This window comes from Meleagris gallopavo, chromosome 4 (genome assembly GCF_000146605.3).
Source record: "Meleagris gallopavo isolate NT-WF06-2002-E0010 breed Aviagen turkey brand Nicholas breeding stock chromosome 4, Turkey_5.1, whole genome shotgun sequence".
NCBI lineage: Eukaryota > Metazoa > Chordata > Aves > Galliformes > Phasianidae > Meleagris > Meleagris gallopavo.
The window spans coordinates 20,296,676-20,305,082 of record NC_015014.2 but is presented as its reverse complement, the minus strand read 5'-3'; the positions used below and the strand labels follow the sequence as shown (position 1 = coordinate 20,305,082).

General features: G+C 39.7%; 1 long non-coding RNA gene across 1 annotated transcript; it reads right to left on the bottom strand.

Moving 5' to 3' along the window:
- Nucleotides 1-1,340: 1,340 nt before the first annotated feature.
- On the bottom strand, nucleotides 1,341-7,886 carry LOC104910611. The gene is made up of 3 exons (XR_002114122.1): nucleotides 5,172-7,886; nucleotides 4,610-4,732; nucleotides 1,341-3,754 (listed from the first exon to the last, which is right to left on the bottom strand). It is a non-coding gene; the product is annotated as an uncharacterized LOC104910611 (long non-coding RNA).
- Nucleotides 7,887-8,407: the final 521 nt, after the last annotated feature.

Below are 8,407 nucleotides of genomic sequence, written 5' to 3'. Positions count from 1 at the left end.
TTTTCTTTTAAAGCACAGTTCTCCTGTTAGTACTTGTTCAAGTGAAAATCACCACCTTGCTGTGTTTAGAGAAATGGGCTCTTTACAGCTAATTAGTTATCTGCCCTTTAAACCCAAGCATTCACCCAACATGTGTTTGCCTTGTGGGAAAAGCGTGCCTCTTTCACACTTCTCATTATAAACCAAGCAGTAATGCCAGCTGACGACAGATGAAGGTGAAAACCACCTGTTCTCATTCAACAAGATGTATCACTGCAGAACCCTCATTTAACAAACTGGTTGATTAAACAGGAAATAAGGAGCCCATGGAATTATTTACTGGAATGAAAAAAAAAACAAAACCACAACCAAACAAAAAATATATACAACAAATAACAAACTACCCTGTAATATCCAAGATTAATGGAAAAAATGACTCATTTTTCCAGGATATTTGACCTATACTTTCAAACAAAAATCTGTCTTTGTCACACAGAAAAAATGGCTCCGTCATTTATAGATATGGGACAACGACCCCACTTGACATCTTGAAAGAAAACTAAGCAATTGCTAACACTCTATTTTTGCCCAGTTTCAGGTTTTGATTTGAAATCTCCCTGCTTTGGGATGAAGATCATGATGAACAATTCTAGAAGTAGTTACCTTGAGCACAGATAGCTTGCTTATAGATGCCACTGCAAAGAAGAGGATGTTAATAGAGAGCAAAGTTTTCCATGCTGACCTGATCTGCACTTGAAATTATAAAGACAAATTATGTACAAACAGCAGGAGATAACTCAAAATTTAGTTTTTATCTGTTCTTTCTCCTTTGCCATAGAAGTCTCTGGGTGTTTTGCCCACAGAAATATTTTATCAGCTTACATAACTAGAAACAACAACAAAAAAATGATCTAGATAGAAGAATAGAGCATCCCATCCTTAGCACACATCCCCAGGGATGAGGGATGTTGCTGAGCACCCTAATGCTCCCAGAAGCAGGCAGTGTTTTGGGCTGGAGAAGGACTCAGCAGCCACCAGCTGACACAAGAAGGGAACTGCAGCATCAGGAATGCTCAAAAAGAAGGAAAAAGCAGCTCCATCACTCTCCAGGTTTGATTTTGTGGAAGGATAGAGCTACACGTTGCAGCCAGATTACGTTACGTTACGTTACGTTAACACCTTGGCTTGATGAAGTGAATGCAGCAGTTCGTGTTGCCAGTGTAATAGCAGTTTGTGCAATCTTCAAGACAGCTACCTTGCCATGAAGGTAGAATAACTTAGAGGCTCAGACTGTTCCAATTTCTTGGATGGAAGGAAGGAAGTTTTCATTAAAGTCACAGTAACAAGAGCACACATTTAAATATTTTTTTATTAGCTGTAGAATCTCCCCTTGATTTAACCTTGTCCTTTGTTTAACCATTCACATCTGAAACACACAGTGCATGAGCAATGTGCTTTGACAGTTGCATGAGGGTGCCTGAATCTAGTATATTGATATCCTTTTTCTAACACTCAATTGTATAACTTTCAACAGGTCTACAAGACATCATGTACTCCATTTGTCAGTATTTATGTCAAAAACCACCAGGCTGAATTTAGGGAATCTCATGAGGCTTAAGAGTACTTTGTAAAAAGGCACTGGAAAAACCTAGCCAGAATTTCTTTGCAGCTGCAAATTTTATTAATTCATTAGGCCATCTCTTAGACCATAAATTGCGGAAGTGATCACTACTATTGTTTCTTCTATTTAAAATTCCAGATGTAAAGGGAGATGTCTAAACATGCTCATGAAGACTGGGTAAAGAAGTGATAATTGAATTCAATTTATGAAGAAAGTGGGAGATTCACTGCCACTAAAAGAGCTACGATCAAGTAACTGTATGCCTGCTAAATGGAGTGGCTCAAATTCTGCACAACACAACTGATTTAAAAGAATTTGGTCCAAGCACTGCAAAAACTGCTAAACAGGCAGGGAATATACTACTGGTTCTGAAGGACATGAGGTGTTTCCAGAGGCACAATGCTATCTATTACACAAATAACAGAAAAGACACAACCTTGATAGAGTTGATGTGAAAAACAAAGTCCAGTAATTCAGCATGGTACCGAAGCTCCAGGAGATTACAGCTCCCCAGTAGTCAGTAAATGACAATTAGATACATTCCTTTTTAGACAGTTTCCCTGAATAGAAAATAAAAACATTTCTAAAGTGAATATTCAGTGGACGCATAAAGGATAAAGCAAGATGACTTTTGCAAACATTTCACAACTTGCATTGCAAATGCAGACCATTTTTTTCCCACAATGCTGTCAAACCAGAGGAACTGTGAGGCAAACAGTGATGACAGATGTGGAATTGCCCTTCCCAGTTCTCTTCCTCTGGAAATTTGAGGCAATTTGAAAGGAGTCTTGTATGTTGTTAACAGCATAAAATGAATTTCCTCAACACACAAAGCTCCTATCTACTTTCAGGCTGCCTAGAAGTGTCAGTATCTACTATACACACTGTTCAGTGCATATTACTCCATATTTTTATTCAAGGAAATCTATAATACAGGGAAAGGAGACATCAAAAATGGAAAAGGGATTGAGAAATCCTCTGGAAACCCTGTTGTCTACCAGTTCTCTTCCAATACAAACCAACCACTCTCAGCTCGTTAAGTAGCAGCTTTCTAGTAAAGCCTTAAACCAAGTTCAAGGAAGTCAAATGACCAAATTGCTGGATTAGAGCAGAAAGACTGCAAAAGTTCATGTAGTCCCTCCAACTCCCGCAAAAGAATCTGGAGTATGAATTAGTCTATACAATGCTTCTTCCTTACAGAGAAGACGATGACAACAAAATATGGAAAGCCTGGAGCATTAACCACATCATCTTGCACATCATCATGCTTGTCAATCCTGTGATTAAATTCTGCCAGCAAAAGATGCAGTTCATCTTCAGGTGTTGTTTTTCTTTTTTCCAACAGTGCTCGGTATATGATACCACCAAATACGTTTCTTGCTTAAAGTGCTTCTCTTAAAACACAATTTGTTTTTATTGATACAGAAAAGGTCGACCCTTTGTATCTCCACCTTGTCATTAGTGGTAGGCATATAGCATGTCTTTTCTGTAGATAAATGAATAGTTCAATAGCAATTTATGTCCTTAAAACCTTCATGAACTTTTCCAGGAGGAAAAGATTATCTCAAATAAGCCTCCAGAAAGCTGGTCACCAGATAAACTTTGGGAGTCAAAGACAATGTCATTCAAAAAATGGCATTCAAAGCAAAGTGCCCAGAGGCTTGAAAAGCCCACAGTTCACTTGAACTTGTACCTTGAATTAAGTAATAGTTGACATGTCCAGCGGACAGCAGTTAATATGTACAACCATAATTCAGTAGATTTATTCTCTCTCAAAATCACTTGCTAACAAAGTCAGCTCTCAGAAGACTTCACTGTTGCAATTTGCTGGCTCTCCTGCAGAGCACATATACGCTTCTGCTGCTTTTCACTAGCACTGGTATTTCTCAGCAAGGAAGTACCATCCTCTTATTTGGGTGAGTTCTAACTTCTTCAGATACAAATCAATAGAACAACTAAATTCTTCAGGTCTTGGCATCTTCTTCCAGATCAGCCTTTCTACTTCTCCACTCTTTTGCAGGTTTAAAAGGATCATCACTCATTCTCAAGAGTTTGTAACCACCACCTCCATCATCAGACAGTAACATTCCACTCTTCTTCACGTGCAGAACCCTCACCATCAACACTTTGTGGACAAGCTATCTTAAAATTATCCTGTTCAAGATTAAGACAAAAAACATAAATCCACTGAATTGGATGCACATAATCTTAACTACTTGAGACAAAACTAGGCAAGATGTACACAGGAATCAAAAAAGTAATTTGGGAAGAGAGCTATTAGAGAAAACAGCAGGCTACGAGTGCTTTTTAGAAGCAGTGGTCTTAGCAAATGGTCTTGAAATCTCTCCTCCAAATTCCACTGCAAGTCTTGCTATGTTTTCAAAACTGAAAGTTGCATATATTTGATGTAGCTGGGGCAGCAGTATTAGGCCAGTCACCATTCAGCAAGATCCACATAAACAGGCATAGAGATTGGAAACAGCTAGAAGCAAGAATGATAAGGAAACAAGATGAAGAATTAAGTGAAAGCAGTTGAAGGACTAAGATGATTCTTGGAAGATGAAGATATGGCAGGTTAATATGGCTTTGTTAAGGCTCACTAAGCCAATTGATGGATTTAAACAGAAAAAAGTGAATTATCATGAGCTGTCGGAAAGGAAGTCCATTTTGGCAAACAAGTTTTGGCAAATGGCAGGGGACAATGTGACAGGCAATGGAAGTAGAGATATTTTAATATTCTAGGCAAGACCTTGGCACAGACACAAGGTTTAACAGTGAATGAATTGGAGGCCAGAGGATGTATTAATCTTAATTTTTTGAGACTGCTCCTGCAGGGACAACGTGTGTCAGCCTAATGCCTATTTCAGTAGTTTAGTTCTTTGGAGCCTAAGGGAAGCATGACAGTGTAGTTCTCTGGTTGCTCGAGTCTGAACACCTTTGGACATGGGTTCACCGGAAAAGTGCTCAGACTCAAACAGCATAGTATGAATGGTAACAACAGGCACTCACCTAGACCGGCAGTCCAAGGTAGGATTTGCATGTTCTTCTACTGAACAACTTTCTGTATTGAGTTGTCAGCAAGTATCCATAAAATTGCTGAGAAGCAACACAGTTGCACAGTTCCCCGGGTCTCTGACAAAGAAACTAATTAACAGCAAGAGGCAAGACTCAACACTCACAGTACCTCGCTAGCATATTAGGTGCAGTGTGGGTGAATAGGGGAAAGTTGTCCAGGAGCCCTAAGGTTGAGTGAAGGTATTAGGAGTGTTAACAGATTCCATGGACAATTCTTTTCACCAAGTTATGAATTTATCCTGTACCATGCTTCCAATCAGCAGATTAAAGATTTTCTAATGTAGGGCAAATGTTAGAAGGAAGGCACGTCTAACCAGACTTCCTGAGACTGCAGACTTTCTCATGAAACTTCCATTACCTCCTACTTCAAGGTAGAATGTCAATACCGCAAGTAAATAATTTCTGGGAACTTTAATTTGTCTTTATGCTTAATCTTATCTAATCTAAGCCAAATGCTATGGCTCTGTCACTAGAGGTTGTTATAAATAAGACTCACCGAAGTTTGTAACTTGCCAGTGGCTTCTGAAACAAATCCAAGAGCTGCCCCTCAGTCAGAACGTCCCTTTGGCATGAAGGCTTTCAAAAGTACATTTTTTGAACACATGGAGACAAAGATCAGAAGAACACTTTAATGCTGTTACAGGCAGTTGAGCAAGCCAGATAAACAGAAAATGAAACTAAATCAACAGGAGAGCCGATGACACACAGGCTGTGTTCTATGTATGCTGCAAGTTTCCTCACTCATACACACCAGAAGGAAGCCAATCACACCAGGCTGTGACAGGCATTAAAAACATTAAGTGTACCATCAGTATTGCTAATTCTGATATAGCAGATATAGTTAATACAGATACAACTCCGCTTATTCTCTTCTACCTTATGGAAAGAAAGCCTAAAAAATCATCATATATTTCCTAGTAGTATTCTTGTCAATACTTGCCTTAGATGTATGTATGCAATCCCACTGCTGCCAGCAGGAATTCAGGACTGAACTTTGGACTGCCATTTTCCTTCTCTCGGAACAAGGAAAACATCTCATTACTGCTGCTTAAGCCAGAACTGAACAGCAAAATTATTTCCTCTGACATTTCTAGGAAAGATTTTTAAGATATTTTCTACTCCTGGAAACCATGCTAGGGAAATATTCAGGTGCTATGAGTTCATCTCATTTCCCAAAAGAGATTGACTGGGAGACATGCTAGATCCTGGCCCAGATCACTTCTAGGTCACACATCAAATCTCCTTTCTGCAGAAACCAGGTACCTGCGGCCCTTTCCCACATGAAACTCCTCCTTGGCCCAACACTACAGACATAGCCCAAGTCATTTGTCCAATGAGATCATTCACAGACCTAAATTAAGATCTACTTATCTAATCACTGAATAGATTAGTACATCCTCCAGTACTGTCACAAGTTTGCAGCCCATATCTATTTCTACCCAAGTGTGCCCAGGTTAATGCATGTTGGAAGCTAAGAATTGCTTAAATGCAGTGGTTTCTCTATTTTTCCTTTTCTCTTTCTTTTCAGTGCAGAGACTCTTGCTTGTTAAATCAAGGCAAGTTTGGATAGGAGCCTGGGCAACCTGATCAAGTGCCTGATTTAGTGGTTGGCAACCTTGCCTGCAGCATGGGGGGGGTTGGAACAGGATGATTTTTGAAGTCACTTCCAACCCAAGCCATTCTATGAAATGCTTTCTGCACTATTAACACAGCAGTGTGCTGTGCAGATTTCAACACAGAGGTCTCTGGTTCTTCTTTTCTTTTTTCTTTTTCCACAGCTAAAGCCATAATGGTCATCATTGGTTTGAGATAGCATATCTTGAAAAATCACTTACCATGAAAACACTCAGTTAAAAGCAGCACTTTTTTCTGATCATCTTTCACTTCTCCTTCTCTTAGGTGCTGGAATGGGCTGCCCAGGGAGGTGGTTGAGCCACCGTCCGTAAAGGTGTTCAAGAAACGTTCAGATGTTGTACTAAGGGACGTGATTTAGTGGGGAAATACTGGTAGTAGGAAGACAGTTGACAGGGTGATCTTGGAGATCCTTTCCAACTCTGGTGTTTCTATGGTTCCATGGTTCCCTCCTGCTTTATAAAAGCACTGAAGGAGTCCCAACCGTCAATAGTACTGTATGTCTAAAAGCTCTAACACTAATGTATTTGAGATCTGAAATCTGCCTTTGTATCCAGGGAGATGATGGATCCACCATCTCTGGAGGTGTACAAAAGGGTAGATGTGGCACTCAGAAACATGGTTTAGTGGGCATGGTGGGGATGGATTTGATGGTTGATAATATTACAGGTCTTCTTTAGCCTTACTGATTCTATGCTTCTTCCATTCTTACCACCACTCATCTACCGAAAAAGAAAAGTTGAGAGGGAATGCCTCTAGTCAGGGAAAATAACAGACAGTACCCAAACCAAATCAACCACTTAGCAGCACACTGCAATGTCCCATATTGCCAGCAGAGTCACAAGTGTTATAAGCAGCTCAGTGACAGGGTCCAAGTTACCAGGAAGAGATGGTAATGACTGCATCGGCCTTACAGCAGTGTCCCAAAGGGAACCTCAGCATCAGTGTGGTATCATGCAATTGACAACCGGCTACTCCAAGTGGCTGGGGAAAGCAGATGGTAAGAAAGATGTGTTAAAAAAAAAAAAAAAACAAAAAAAAAAGACTGACATCCTCCCTATCCAGTTTACTTCTATAAAGAGTACCACCTGGGCATGGTCCTGGGCACCCTGCTCTCGGTGCTGGCTCTTATTTGAGCAGGCAGTTGGGTCAGATGGACCCAGAGGTCCCTTCCTACCGCAACCATTCCGGGATTCCAAATAACCACTTACTGAACACATTGCTGGGCTTTGCAGGTTTCTTAATGGAGCAGCAGGTTGTTATCTGTGATTCCCAGAATACTACAGAAAAAAACAAGAGTTGCTTTTAGGTTTGACCTGCAGGGGAAAGCACTAGCAGCAAAGTCCCAGTCCCTTTTATCAATGGAAAGCAAGAGATAATAGAGGTGGCCAGTTTGGTCTTAGCTGAGGATGCTGCAGTATATTTTCCAGTGAAACAACATCTCTTCCACCTTCCAATAATTCCTGTTCCATTAGTATGATTACTGTATACTATGACACAGCAACCAACAGAAGGACATCACATGTAACCGAAAAAATCATAGGAAAATTGGATAAATTGAGTTGTTCAAACCTTTAAAAAAAAAAAAAAAGAAAGGAGAAAGTAGTAACAGACTGTATACAACTAGCTTTCGCATAAGTCAATGGAGAATAAAGCTTAAAACTAGCCAGTGTCCAAAGTGAAAAAATTCCCTTAGTAAAGTAACCTGAAAACTTTTAAGAAATTAGAGTACATACTGATTTATTCAAACTAAGTAGATCTGGGTCAAACCTAGACAGAAATTTGTCACAGAGACATTTGCAGGAAAAAAAGATTGTGCCTTGGTCAAAATCAAAGCATTTGATAGACAGATCTATTATGACAAAAGGAAAATGCTTTTAGAACATTAATTTTCTAGGTCTACAATGTCATTCCAGTTACAGAGTTTTTCTGCACACTTTTCACGTGATCTTATAATTTTGCATTTGATTTGCTGAGTTCTACTGTGATTGCAACTGTAAAAGCTGTCAGCGTTCCCTGCAAGGTATGCTATTCTATGTACTCTTGCTGAAACATTAAATGTTTACTTTTGCTACGTAAATGAGAAACTGATTTTCCCCT